This window comes from Capra hircus, assembly GCF_001704415.2.
Source record: "Capra hircus breed San Clemente chromosome X unlocalized genomic scaffold, ASM170441v1, whole genome shotgun sequence".
Taxonomy (NCBI): domain Eukaryota; kingdom Metazoa; phylum Chordata; class Mammalia; order Artiodactyla; family Bovidae; genus Capra; species Capra hircus.
The window spans coordinates 42,737,194-42,751,818 of record NW_017189517.1 but is presented as its reverse complement, the minus strand read 5'-3'; positions in this window follow the sequence as shown (position 1 = coordinate 42,751,818).

The following is a 14,625-nucleotide window of genomic DNA, read 5'->3' as shown; positions in this document are numbered from 1 at the left end:
GCCTCATTTCCTTTCTTGTACCCTAGAGATCATTTTCCTTTGTTGCCTGATATTCAGTGCCTTGAAAAAGCATTATTTTATTTTTGTTGTCCAGTTATTGTTGTTGTTGTTGTTGTTTTATGTGGGAAGATAAATCTGGCCTCTGTTATAAGAAACTGGCTAGAATTGGAAGTCACATGTCCTCGTTTAGTAGCCAAGTCACAACATCACACCAAAACTTATGCTCTACAATGCAATGTTTCTTTAGGGGAAGGACCTTACTAATCTTGAGAGTAGAGAAAAACCTGAATATAACAACAAATATGTAATCACATTACATATCACCAAAGAATTGATGCTTTCAAACTGTGGTGCTGGAGAAGACACTTGAAAGTCCCTTAGACAGCAAGGAGATCAAAACAGTCAATCTTAAAGGAAATCAACTGTGAATATTCATTGGAGGGATTGATGCTGAAGCTGAAGCTCTAATATTTGGCCACCTGATATGAAGAACTGACTCACTGAAAAAGACTCTGATGCTGGGAAAGATTGAGGGCATAAGGAGAAGGGAGTGACAGAGGATGAGATGATTGGATGGCATTGCCAACTCAATGAACATGAGTTTGAGCAAACTCCAGGAGATAGTAAAGGACAGGGAAAATTGGCACGCTGTTGTCCATGGGGTTGCAAAGAATTGGACACAACTTACTAACTGAGCAACAACAGCAACATGAAATGACTCAATTCCCAAGTCTGCAGAAGGAAGCACAGAGTCCAAACTGGAAGTTTGGTTTTCTTGACCAGACCCAAAGAAGTATTCTTTATTTATATTTTCATGAAGGTATAAAGAATGAGGGTGCCCTCCAGTTTATACCCTCTCTCAAACTATCCCCTTTGGCTGGATTTATTTTCATTACTCTCTCTTGTGACTTTAGTGATATCTAGAAAAATTCAGGCTTACTAGGATTCACTTATCCATTCAAAAAGAACATTAGGCCATTTTTCTATTCGGATTTTGTCTTAATGGATTAGTGATTAGAAAAATATTAGAATTGTTTTAATAAAAACTCCACAAATGTGTTGTAAATTGTCTAAGTAAAAGATTAAAGCTAAAGTTAGCATCATCATCTAAAGCCAAGACTTCACAAGTAATCTTCTTTAAGTTTGTTTTTTTTAAAATATAAATTTATTTATTTTAATTGGAGGTTAATTACTTTGCAATATTGTATTGGTTTTGCCATACATCAACATGAATCCACCACAGGTATAGATGTGTGTGTTTTTTTTTAACAGAATTCTTCTTTTTTATAAGTATAGTTGATTTACAATATTATACTATTTTGGTTTATATAACATAACAATTCAATATTTTTATAGGCTGTACTCTAAAATTATTAGGATATAGCTATATTTGTAAATATAGCTATACTTCCTAAGCTGTAAAATATATCCTTGTTGCTTATTTATTTTACACATAGCCATTTGTATCTCTTAATCCCGTTCCCCTATCTTGACCTTCCCTGTCTCCCTCCCACCACTGGTAGCCACTAGTTTGGTAGCCACTAGTTTGTCATCTATATTTGTGAGTATGTTTCTGTTTTGCTATATTCATTCATTTGTACTTTTTTTTTAGACTCTACATATAATGTGATGCACTTTATTTTCCTTTCTCTGTCTGACCTATTTCACAAGCAATATTTTATTTTACATAATTTATATGTATATATATATATATATATATATATATATATATACACATATTCAATATACTGAACTGTGCTTACTTGCTCATTTATGTCCAACATTTTGCCACCCCATAAGAATCTATGGGGATTCTTCAGGCAAGAATACTGGAATAGATTGCCATGCCCTCCTCCAGGGAATCTTCCCAACCCAGGGATTGAACCCAGGTCTGCAACATTTCAGGCAGAGTCTTTACTGTCTGAGCCACCAAGAATACTGGAGTGGGTAGCCTATCCCTTCTCCAGGGGATCATCCTGACCCAGAAATCAAACCAGGGTCTCCTGAATTGCAGGTGAATTCTTTACCAGCTGAGCTACCAAGGAAGCCCATATTATATATATACACACACATACATATATATATATAATATTATAATTATAATATATATAATATATTATATAATATATTATATATATATATATCCTTTATGTGTTTATGTGTTGGTGAACATATCTTGGCAATTGTAAATAATGCTGCTGTGAACATTGGGACATAGGCTTCTTTATAGTGTTTCCATTTTCTTCAGATATATACCCAGGAGTGGAACTGGTGAATCCTATAGTAGTTATATTTTAGGTTTTTTAAAGGAACAGCTATAGTTCTTTTCCATAGTGGTTGTGCCAATGTACAACCCCAGTGTTCAATTTTCTCCATATTCTTGCCAACATTTGTTATTTGTCGTCTTCGTGATAATAGCCATTCTGATAGGTGTGAGATGATACCTCATTGTGGTTTTCATTTGCATTTCTCTGATGATTAGCCATGTTGAGCATCTTTTCATGTGTCTGGAGAATTTTTAACCATTACGATTAAGTGAAATGTAGCACATCAAATCCACTTGGAAATTCATCAACTGTTAAGAATTAGGAAGAATTATTTATTAGTACACTTGCATTTTCCCCTCAATTTTCACTTTTATGTGCACACAACTGTAGAAGTTAGTGGCAGGAGGAGAGGGAGACTTTCTCTATAAAGAAATATGAGGCAGTAGCTCCAGCTTAAAAAAATTGCTATTGGAGATTCTGTGTATCTGTGCTCCTAAGTAAGAAGGAGTAGGGTAATAAGCTCCTGCCCTGTTTTTACACTGGTCATCAATGAAAAAAAGAGACTTACAGACCAAGGACAGGGATATCTTTTAAAAAATGCATGGCTCTAGAATAAGCTTTCTTTATTTCATTAGTTATACCATTTTTAGGTACAATGGATCAATTCTGAGAATAAAACAGAAGGTATAGTGGAAAACAAATGTGGTTCAGCTCTTTGGGCATAGGCATAGCTATCAATGTGTTTGTTGGTGACAGTTTCTGTATACTGCAGAAAAGGAAATCAATCTATGTTGCTGTCTAGGATCTGTTTTTACCTCACTCCAAATGCTTTAGGTGCTGGTATACATCCTAACAAATGCAGGGAAGTTGATTTAAAAACACCGTTTCTGTTCATTTGAATTTATAGTGAATTTTTATTAAATTCAGTTCAGTTCAGTTGCTCAGTCATGCCTGACTCTCTGAGGCCCCATGAATTGCAGCACACCAGGCCTCCCTGTCCATCACCATCTCCTAGAGTTCACTCAAATTCACGTCCATCGAGTCGGTGATGCCATCCAGCCATCTCATCCTCAGTCGTCCCCTTTTCCTGCCCCCAATCCCTCCCAGCATCAGAGTCTTTTCCAATGAGTCAACTCTTCGCATGAGTTTCAGCTTTAGCATCATTCCTTCCAAGGAACACCCAGGGCTGATCTTCTTTAGAATGGACTGCTTGGATCTCCTTGCCATCCAAGGGACTCTCAAGAGTCTTCTCCAACACCACAGTTCAAAAGCATCAATTCTTCAGTGCTTAGTTTTCTTCACAGTCCAACTCTCACATCCATACATGACCACTGGAAAAACCATAGCCTTGATTAGACGGATCTTTGTTGGCAAAGTAATGTCTCTGCTTTTCAATATGCTATCTAGGTTGGTCATAACTTTTCTTCCAAGGAGTAAGCATCCTTTAATATCATGGTTGCAGTCACCATCTGTAGTGATTTTGGAGCCCCCCAAAATAAAGTCTGACACTGTTTCCACTGTTTCCCCATCTACTTCCCATGAAGTGATGGGACCAGATGCCATGATCTTCATTTTCTGAATGTTTAATTAAATTATTAAATTATCACACTACTATCACTAGCACCACCACCAGTATTTTGAATACACATAAGAGGCATGGAATGTTATATAGTCCAGCATAGTAATTTGGTCAAGCAAAGCAAAGTCACTTGATAACATATGGAATGGGATTGTTTGGGAAATATGTAGCTGTGCTTGAGTCACTGCTACTGTCATCTAAGTGCAGTAGCTAACTTCATAAGCTTTGACCTCCATATTTGCCTGATCTTATTATACATTATTCAATAAGCCTATGTTCTAAGGTTATGTGGTTATCTTATATCTTTCCAAGAAGATGGGAATCTATGTGTTTGAAGCATTTTTCCATTTTAATGAGATGCAAGGCCTTGAAGTTACACATATCCTTATCTAAAGGATAAGTTATCTTATCCTTTGAAAGTGAAAGTGAAGTTGCTCAGTAGTGTCTGACTCTTTGCAACCCCATGGACTGTAGCCCATCAGGCTCCTCCGTCCATGGGATTTTCCAGGCAAGAGTGCTGGAGTGGATTGCCATTTCCTTCTCCAGGGGATCTTCAAAATCCTTTATATTTTGAATATTAAATTATTTGTGGGATTTTATAAGAAAGTGCTAAATTGAACACAATGAAAATCATATATATATATATATATAAAGTATGTTATGTATGTAATAATTAAGAAAACTGATCATTGTCTTCTTATATATAAGTTTTATGTTCTTTTAATTTGTTCTTTACTGGCAGTGGTGCATTACTGATGTTTGTGATCAGTGACCAGTTTCTCGTTAAACTAAAATACAGTCACATTGATCACTCTGGATTTCATCTCAGTTAGTGTCTAATGTAGTTATAAATACTAAAAGACTAATTATATTTCTTCTTTCCCTTATGATTAGAGCTTAAGAAAAACATTTAGAATATATCTATCTATATCTACGGAGAAGGCAATGGCACCCCACTCCAGTACTCTTGCCTGGAAAATCCCATGGATGAAGGAGCCTGGTGGGCTGCAGTCCATGGGGTCGTGAAGAGTCAGACACGACTGAGCGACTTCACTTTCACTTTTCACTCTCATGCATTGGAGAAGGAAATGGCAACCCACTCCAGTGTTCTTGCCTGGAGAATCCCAGGGACGGGGGAGCCTGGTGGGCTGCCATCTACGGGGTTGCACAGAGTCGGACACGACTAAAGCGACTTAGCAGCAGCAGCAGCAGCAGCATCTATATCTGTGTATATATATATATCTATATCTATGTAGTGCTACTGAAGTGTGTACATATATATATATATATGGTACTATTGAAGTGATTAAATATTGACTGGAATTTACTGGTCATTTCATTCATCAAGTATTATACTAAATTATTGTACTGAGATGAATGATTGCTCAGTAGAACTGATTTATCAGTTAGTAATTCGATGTCAGATTGGTATTAGCTAAAACAGGTGACATAAATAGATTGTGGAATAGCTATGCATTTTGAAAATCCAAGATATAGATTTCTATTGATTGATTTTTGTTGTGGAGGTAGTAGTTACTTTTGTTTTGTTGATGATTATTCTCTATCATAAAGGAAATACAGATGTGACTGAATTGAATTACCCACAGCCTTTTTCAGAAACCGAATAGATGAAATGATTTAAAGAGATCTTCACAGGAGTACTGAGATTGAAATACTTGTTCAAGTTCTGATTTACAAAATAAATATCTAAACTGATAACATCTGATGTCCTATATACCCTTTGATTCTTCTGATGGCTTGATGGACTGTTATCAAAGACATCCACATATGGTGTTAACCACTGTGTTAGATACTCGCAGCACCAATTACCACATGGGCAGTTGCTCATGACTTGAAAGAAATTGGCAAGATGAAAGTTAATTGGAGAGCCGAACTAAAAACCAGATCTTCGCTGAGACTATGGCTATTAGGGCAAAATACAGTTTTAAAAATATTTTAATGGTATTGATTACTTTTATCATTGATATGAACTGGCAACTTGAAAAGACAGTCTTAGAGCTGGACTAAAAACAAATTGTATCTTTACTGAGGTTGTGACTATAGGGCAAAAATAAATTTGGTTGTATGGATGTCGTTAATTTGAACAATGTGTACATCTAAAGTAGATAGTGAAGTTCCTTAGTCCCTAGTCCAAATTATCTCACCTGCTTTTATTCAGTGGTTGATATTCAAGTATTTATTTCATTTCATATTTTCATGTTTTGTAGACTCAGGCCACATAATTGTAGCCTAAATACCAACATGTCCATAGTGAAATAAAGTTGTACATAGTTGCTATAGCTAATTTTGCAGTTTTATCAGCTGTATTAGCTCACTTATGAGTGATTTAGATTACTGCATAATCAATTTAAATCATAGTTCAGTATTCAGTTTTATTTTGCCTCTTCCTCTGTTACTTTGTACACCCCTTGAAAATATCCAACAAAAAGAAGACTTTCCTGAGTTTAATTTAGAGAAATTATAAATTGGTTTCAGAGATAGAGAGACAGACACAGACACAGAAAGAGCTGGGAATTCTTAGGTTTATGGCACCAAAGCAGTTATATAGCGATCTAATATCATTAACTGAAGTCCATTGATTTACTTTGACATGATAATATGAAGGTCTTCTGAAATTAATTCTATGGAATATAAAACTGCATTTGGCTTTTCTTTTTCTTATCATTTTACTTTCCTTCTTTCCTTTATACCAATTCAGATAATAGAATAAGCAATCTAAGTTGTTGTACTATTTAAGATAGCTCTCAATTTTTTCCAGTTAATCCTAAACATAGTTGCCTACAATCATCTTAATGTTGATGTATCATGTTACATAAAATAAAAATAATTTTGAATACTGGCTTCTGATTCTTTATTTCTGTGACACTCAATTCCTTTATTTAAATTCTTTTTTTTTCATTTTTGTTTTTTAGGATGCAGTTTATTTTTTATTTTATTTTTAAAATTTAATTTATTATTATTATTTTATTAAATGTTTATTTTTACTTTATTTTGCTTTACAATACTGTATTGGTTTTGCCATACATTGACATGAATACACCACGGGTGTACATGCATTCCCAAATATGAAGCCCCCTCCCACCTCCCTCCCCATAACATCTCTCTGGGTCATCCCAGTGCACCAGCCCCAAGCATCCTGCATCCTGCATCGGACATAGACTGGCGATTCGTTTGTTACATGATAGTATACACGTTTCAGTGCCATTCTCCCAAATCATCCAACCCTCTCCCTCTCCCTCAGAGTCCAAAAGTCCACTCTACACATCTGTGTCTCTTTTGCTGTCTCACATACAGGGTCATCATTGCCATCTTTCTAAATTCCATATATATGTGTTAGTATACTGTATTGGTATTTTTCTTTCTGGCTTACTTCACTCTGTATAATCAGCTCCAGTTTCATCCATCTCATTAGAACTGATTCAAATGTATTCTTTTTAATGGCTGAGTAATACTCCATTGTGTATATGTACCACAGCTTTCTTATCCATTCATCTGCTGATGGACATCTTAGGTTGCTTCCATGTCCTGGCTATTATAAACAGTGCTGCGATGAACATTGGGGTACACGTGCCTCTTTCAATTCTGGTTTCCTCAGTGTGTATGCCCAGGAGTGGGATTGCTGGGTCATAAGGCAGTTCCATTTCCAGTTTTTTAAGGAATCTCCACACTGTTCTCCATAGTGGCTGTACTAGTTTGCATTCCCACCAACAGTGTAGGAGGGTTCCATTTTCTCCACACCCTCTCCAGCATTTATTGCTTGCTGACTTTTGCATCGCAGACATTCTGACTGGTGTGAAGTGGTACCTCATTGCGATTTTGATTTGCATTTCTCTGATAATGAGTGATGTTGAGCATCTTTTCATGTGTTTGCTAAAGATCTAAATGTAAGACCAGAAACTGTAAAACTCCTAGAGGAGAACATAGGCAAAACACTCTCCAACATAAATCACAGCAGGATCCTCTATGATCCACCCCCCAGAATTCTGGAAATAAAAGTAAAAATAAACAAACGGGATCTAATTAAAATTAAAATCTTCTGCACAACAAAGGAAAATATAAGCAAGGTGAAAAGACAGCCTTCGGAATGGGAGAAAATAATAGCCAATGAAGCAACTGACAAACAACTAATCTCAAAAATATAGAAGCAACTTATGCAGCTCAATTCCAGAAAAATAAATGACCCAATCAAAAAATGGGCCAAAGAACTAAATAGACATTTCTCCAAAGAAGACATACGGATGGTTAATTTTATTATTATTATTGTTATTTAGCAGCTTAGACCTGGGAGGTGAATATTTCAATTCTTTATTTCTGTGAGACTTAATTCCTGTGGAGGAATTAAGATCAAAGGAAAAAGTGTGTAGCCAGGTAATCAGATGTGAATTTACCTTCTCACTAGATAATTTAGAAAAAAAGAGAGGAACCATATAGCAGGCATTTCATGTTGAAGTATGTCACTAGTATGATTTGAAACAGAAAGTATTTATTGAAGTAGATAAAGCCAACTCTTCTACTACACCAAACTTTTAATTAACTTCTTTAATTGTGCCCAAAGGGTGTGCAATGATGGATACCTTTTATAAATTAAAAAAAAAGAAATGTATGAACCCATATAATTGATGAATATAATTACAGCTGATCAACTAATTTTAGCCTATTACTTTTTTATCTGTCCTAGCTGATTAAAGCAGAGGATTAGAAACTGCCTCTGCCTCACATTATTTTCCCTATCAAGATATAAAAGAGTTTAGCTTAATACTTGACCCCTCCATGTATTCTTCTCTACCTGAGTAAGTGTAACAACTTGTAAAAGGATATATGTCAATAGTTTATTAACAGAGTTCATAGCGTAACACAGTAGGAATGGATAGACTTGGCACACAGCTGCTGCCTGGGGAACACTCTGAGCCTTGTAGCACAGAGAACTGGGCTAAAATCCTAGGGCAGTCAAAAATATCATCAATATTAAATAAGAAATTGGCTCTCAGTTGACGAAGCTTCAATGCTGAAAAGGACTAAATATGTAATGCTACATCAGCAGCAGTGGGAAAAGAAGTATAAAAACCTAAATGTCCTTAGAAGTTTGGGTTCTGCCTCTCAGCTGTAGCACACAGTTTTAATGACAACACTCTCATTAGCTCAGCCTTACTGGACTGTTTCAAACATTCATCATCTTATGTGGCTAACAGCATAGTTCATGCAAAATTAGTAGAGGAGGGAATGAGGAGGATTAAAAAGGTCTTGCTGCTTAAGGGAGTAAAAAGCAGGTTGTCCTGAGCTCTTCGTCTAGTCCTCTACATTTATTAAGGGCAAAACCATTTATCTTTCTACTCATAAATGGAACAGATACAGTTTCTCTCCCTCAGGCACCAGAGCCACTGGGGAAAGCTAGATTCGGCCTAGAGAACTGATGCAACCTAGTGCGGTGCGTTACTTCATGGAGCAATAAGTTAGCAACACACTTTGATCCGAAGATTTTTTAATATGGTTTGCTACACACACACACAGAGGGAAAGTAATGACAAAATGATTGCCATGGTCAATGCTGTGTTGTCTGAGTTGTAAGCACTGTGTCTGGACTTTCAAATCTGGACATTCTATGCACAAGTGGCATGGCTGAAAGCTTGCTTTTGGGGAGGGTGAAGGGAGCAAGAAATCAAAGGGCTGGAGAGAAGCAACACTTGCTATGTAGAAACACATTCTGTTTATTTAGATGCCAATTAGGCCTTAGCTGATTGCCACTTTAGTGATTTTATCATTTTCACCTGTAGGATAGCTTTGTTCTGGATTTCAAGCAGAGGGTATATTATTCAGTTTGGCCCGTGGTGGCTGAAACATACTAATTTGTCCTACATTTTAAATTTCAGGATTGATATGTTGGCTTTGCAACTGACTGTCAGAATAATTCATATGCATAGTATTAAAAATAAATGTGTGGTGGTTTTATTAATGTACTCTTAAAGAATAATGAAACTTGCAGATCTGCTCTTGAATTCTGATGAAGTGGAATACTTAAGAATGATGTTCTTTGTATGTGCTTATTTCTCACTTAAGAAAAAAAAAAAGAAACAATTAGCCCAAAGGGGCAAAATCTCTAACAAGAATCTGGAGACCTCTGTGAATTAATACTCTTATCCTTATATATTGAGTCACTATGCAAGAAATGACAACTTCAGATTTCTACTTGCTTTTGGAGTTCAGGATAATAAGAATTTTTTTTTTCTGTTTGCTTTTTAAATTCTTCATCTCTTACTTTCCTACTATCCTACTCATTAGCAACATGCATATATTTAGAATATCATTCTGAATGTAACTTACTAGTGTTGAGAACACATAGTCTCTGTGTTTTAGTATTGCTAAGATACTGTAGATGTGACACACTGTTCTTTAAAAACATTCTTCTAATTAGTGGACTTAATATCAAGAAAGATGAGTTATATAAAAAGCCTGTTTTTATTCTTTATTGCATCGACCATTTTGCAGATCAGCCATGTTAAAAAATTTGATATTGGTGTGTCTGCTTGTGTGTGCACAAAGACTTTAAAAAGAGAAGAAAAGGTTTTTGTGGTAGATATGCTGATATACTGATAGCTATATTTTACCATCCTTCTGCAAAAGAAGACATGCAGGGCACTATGACATTGCCATACCTCACTTTAATCTGCACATTTTAATATTAATTTTGTAAACATTTCATAACCACAGTACTCTCTGAAGCTAAATTCTCATTCAGCTGATTAGATAACCAACAATCCCTTGCCTCCTGCCATATGCCATGAGAAACCAGAGGAATCAGAGTTTAGTAATGGTCAGTGAGAAAATAGCTCTTATTTCACTTTTCGTAAACAGTTAAAATTTTTGGTTTTGGGAGTCAGTATTAGCTAGCTTTGAAATCAGCTCTATCTGGGGTTGAAGCCCAACTCTTTCACTTACTAGCTGCATGAACTTATATGAGTAAAACTTTCATTTCCTCATTGTAAATAAAGACACTAATACTTACTTTACATGGTCACTGTTCAGAGTGGGAAAATATAATTTCCTTGCACAAAAGTTCCTTTTCTGCTTGGTCGTTTTTTGCAGAGCTTTATATTTTCCAAATGTTTTCATAAACATTTGGTTGATCTTCATGACATACTGATGAGGTACCTAGGCCAAAAATTATTATTGTCAGATTAGAAAACTAAAGCTTATATAGCCTATAGCCAGTCATGAGGATAACTCTGGCCATTATTCCTGTCACCTCCTCTGAGGAGACTTGTACCTACTACCTTGAAATAAAAATATCTCTGACATTAAAAAAAACAAAAACAATTTTTTTCAGTACATATGGAAACACGTATATACTTACACATGAACATACACGTTTTCTCAACAATTTCTTAAGAAAAAAGGACAATTTATGTTCCATGTATAGTAGTCCAACAACTTTAAATGTGAAGTATTATACATAAAAGAATTTTTATGATCAAAATAAATTTCTAGAGGGAAATCAAAGCCAAAGTAAAACAAAATTTCTAAGTACCCTTCCTGCTGAGAAAAACTCATAGTGGATCAGCAATACATGAAGGTAGTGGGGAAATACACAAAAGACCTGAATTTAATTCTTTCCTTATCTGTAGTATAAACTGCATTTGCTGTGCAATACATAGAATTTAGTGTACACTATTTTCTAGGATCGCATGGAAAGAGCTGTGAATGCAAAAACATTAGCTCTGCTCTCTGAAAGCCTGGAGTACAAGGCAATTCTGGAAGCTGCCAATGCAGCATAAGTAGCTGATAACATTAACAGCCTAAATGCCACCCACTCCTGATCTCTGGATTACTGTTCAGATTTGATGAGTGTCTTCCCGAGGTATCCCTAAGGTTATCACTAGTTTTCTGCATTAGGGATTGGTGACTATAAGGACAATCAGGAATATACTACAGTATCCATTCACTGTAAGAGTGTTCTGAGCTCCAAGAGCAGACATAAGCAGAGATGTCTACTGAGAAAAAGGCTATGTGACTTTAAACAGAGGAGAATATAGTAGGAAAACAATATTGTACTCAAATTGATGGGACTGTGCATGACACTAAAAATGTTCTCCTTTACAGACAGTTTAGCTAGACTATAACTCAGAGATTAAAAAGAAGCTGATGCAAACTTACATTTGTCTAACTACTGTTACCTAATTTCTGTGTCTATGATTCAGAAGAAAGCCTGGCTTCTAACTCTCCTCCAAATTTCTGCCATTAAAAATTCAAACTGGATGAAGACATATACCCCATAAACACTTTATTTACACCCACGTGATAATGCTTCCTCCCGCCTACCCTGATCGAGTCATGACACGAATGTCAGTCTTCCTCATGAGATCATGAGCTCCTGTAGTAACAAGGAAATAATTTATTTTTTTCCTGAGCCCAGCACAGTGTGTTTGTATATCATAGACACTTAATAAAGCTTATAGAATTAAGCTTAATTATCATGAGAAAAAAATTTTAAAAGATGGATTTGGCCTGTTGTGCTAATTTATTTTTCTCTAACAGTCAATAATGTTCTGTTTTCTAGTCCTAAAGAACAGAAAAGATATAAAGCAATTTAAAATTTTGCCTAAGGTTTTATGAGACAGTGAATGTGGAGATAGGAAAGGACTGAGAGGTTAAAAAAAAATAGTCTTTACTGAGGTACTTATACATGTGGGTTTAGCAAAGAGAAAGAACCCAGCACTAATTGTATATGTATGTTTTTAATCCCTACAATGTGAAGAAGAGGTAGGTGCTATTATCCTCATTTTTGAACAGGGAACAAGAGCCATGACAAGGTTAAACACGTGCCCAATGTCACTCATTTAGTAAACTGTGACACCAAGGGCCAAACTCTTTTGTCTGATTTCAAGACCACTGCTTATTTCACTGTAACACAAATACCTATTTCTCCCTTGTTGTAACCTTTATGTTAAGCTGAGAGTCTAAAACTATCTAGAAAGGGGTCATTATGTACAAGTGATAGTGAAAGTGCCAAAAATTTATTCATTTATCTTAGAAATAAAATTAGAAACATTACCTTAATTAGAAGCACTGAGGAAGTTAGGAATGGGTGTAAACTGGATGCATTAGCATGTGCTTATAGTTCTAGATATTAGATAAGACTAGACGAAAGCTGCTGCTGCTGCTGCTGCTGCTGCTAAGTCGCTTCAGTCGTGTCCGACTCTGTGCGACCCCATAGACGGCAGTCTACCAGGCTCCCCCGTTCCTGGGATTCTCCAGGCAAGAATACTGGAGTGGGGTGCCATTGCCTTCTCCAAGAGGAAAGCTAAAACTTAGAAATTCATATTATATCAATGGAAACTGGGAAATAAGGTCACTGCATTAATTTTAGCAGCCATTCTCCAATTAAGGAGTCCCAAGGTCCTTAAGGAAGTGTGAACAAGCTCATGCTGAATGAACCCTATCATTTAATGAAGAAAACATTAAGAACCAGTCTCACAAAGCAATTGTTCTAGATTCTAGTATCATTATTTTGCAAAGTAGTTTAAGAATTATAATTAATTTTCATTTTTAACAAAATCTAACATATTTTGAATGTATACATTTAAAAATTTTGCCAAATTTCTAAGAAAGATTTTACTATTTAAGGGTACCCCTTGTTTATAGAGGAATATATCTACAAATTTATAATATATAAATGATTTTTAAAAATCCCATGTGCACGTGTGGTTTCAGAGCCAACTTTGAAGGAATATATTTCCTTGGTATTCCTAAGAATCTCAAATATATATATTTTTTGTGTGTGAGAACTTCCTAAAAACCTGTGCATGAGATGGGGAGATATTACTGTACCCATTCACAGAAGAATACTGAGTGAAATTGGGACCTCATCTCTACAATGAATCAATAAAAGATTCCCCCAAATACTGAAGCCTCCAGAATAAATGTCCATGTTTGATGTGAGTGCTCTCTGTAAGCAGGTCATATGTGTGTGTGTGTGTGTGTGTGTGTGTGTGTGTATTTTCTGATTCCAGACTCTTTCAATATTTTATTAATAATAAAGTGTTAAAATTATCTTTCTTAACTATTTTTGTATTTATGATGTTAGCATTAGCAAAAGCTAAAGGGATTTTATAATAGAAAATGTCATCAGAAGAGCAAAAGTCTAATCACCGAGATGGCTTGACAAGCACTATATACATACAATGCTTGTATCTGTATATGTAATAAGACTGTATCCTGGCAGAAGTAGCAGATATAGTGAACTCTGTGACAAACTCGAATGCTTCTTCATTTAGAGTGAAATCTCATTTACCTCTGGTAAATGCTTCTTTATTCACAAGGAAATGCTTATTTACTTGTGAGCTATTTTAAGTCTCTGGAAAAGACATAACTTTAACACCAAAAGGAGACATCTAACTCACCTTTTAGTTGGCTTTTCCAAGTCCACTATCCATGAAGGAAGTCCAAAAGAAACTACAGGGTTATTTTTGCTGAGATGATTTCACACATACCTCTCTTCTCTTCATGTCTACCTGATTCCCATAAAGTTACTAGGCTCCCAGTCAGGTGTGTGTGTGGAGGGGCGGTGTCTGTGTGTCTGTGTCTAATGTATTGATTGCCCTCTAGTGGATGGAGTATAAAGATTTTTTTGTTGTTGTTACTATGTGATGAACCTACATACTAATCTTGGAATAGTCAAAATGCTGCCTTCATATTTTCAAGGGGCAAATTTAGAATCTACTTTTATATTTGTGCTCTTAGAGCACAACTTTTAGTTAATTCACT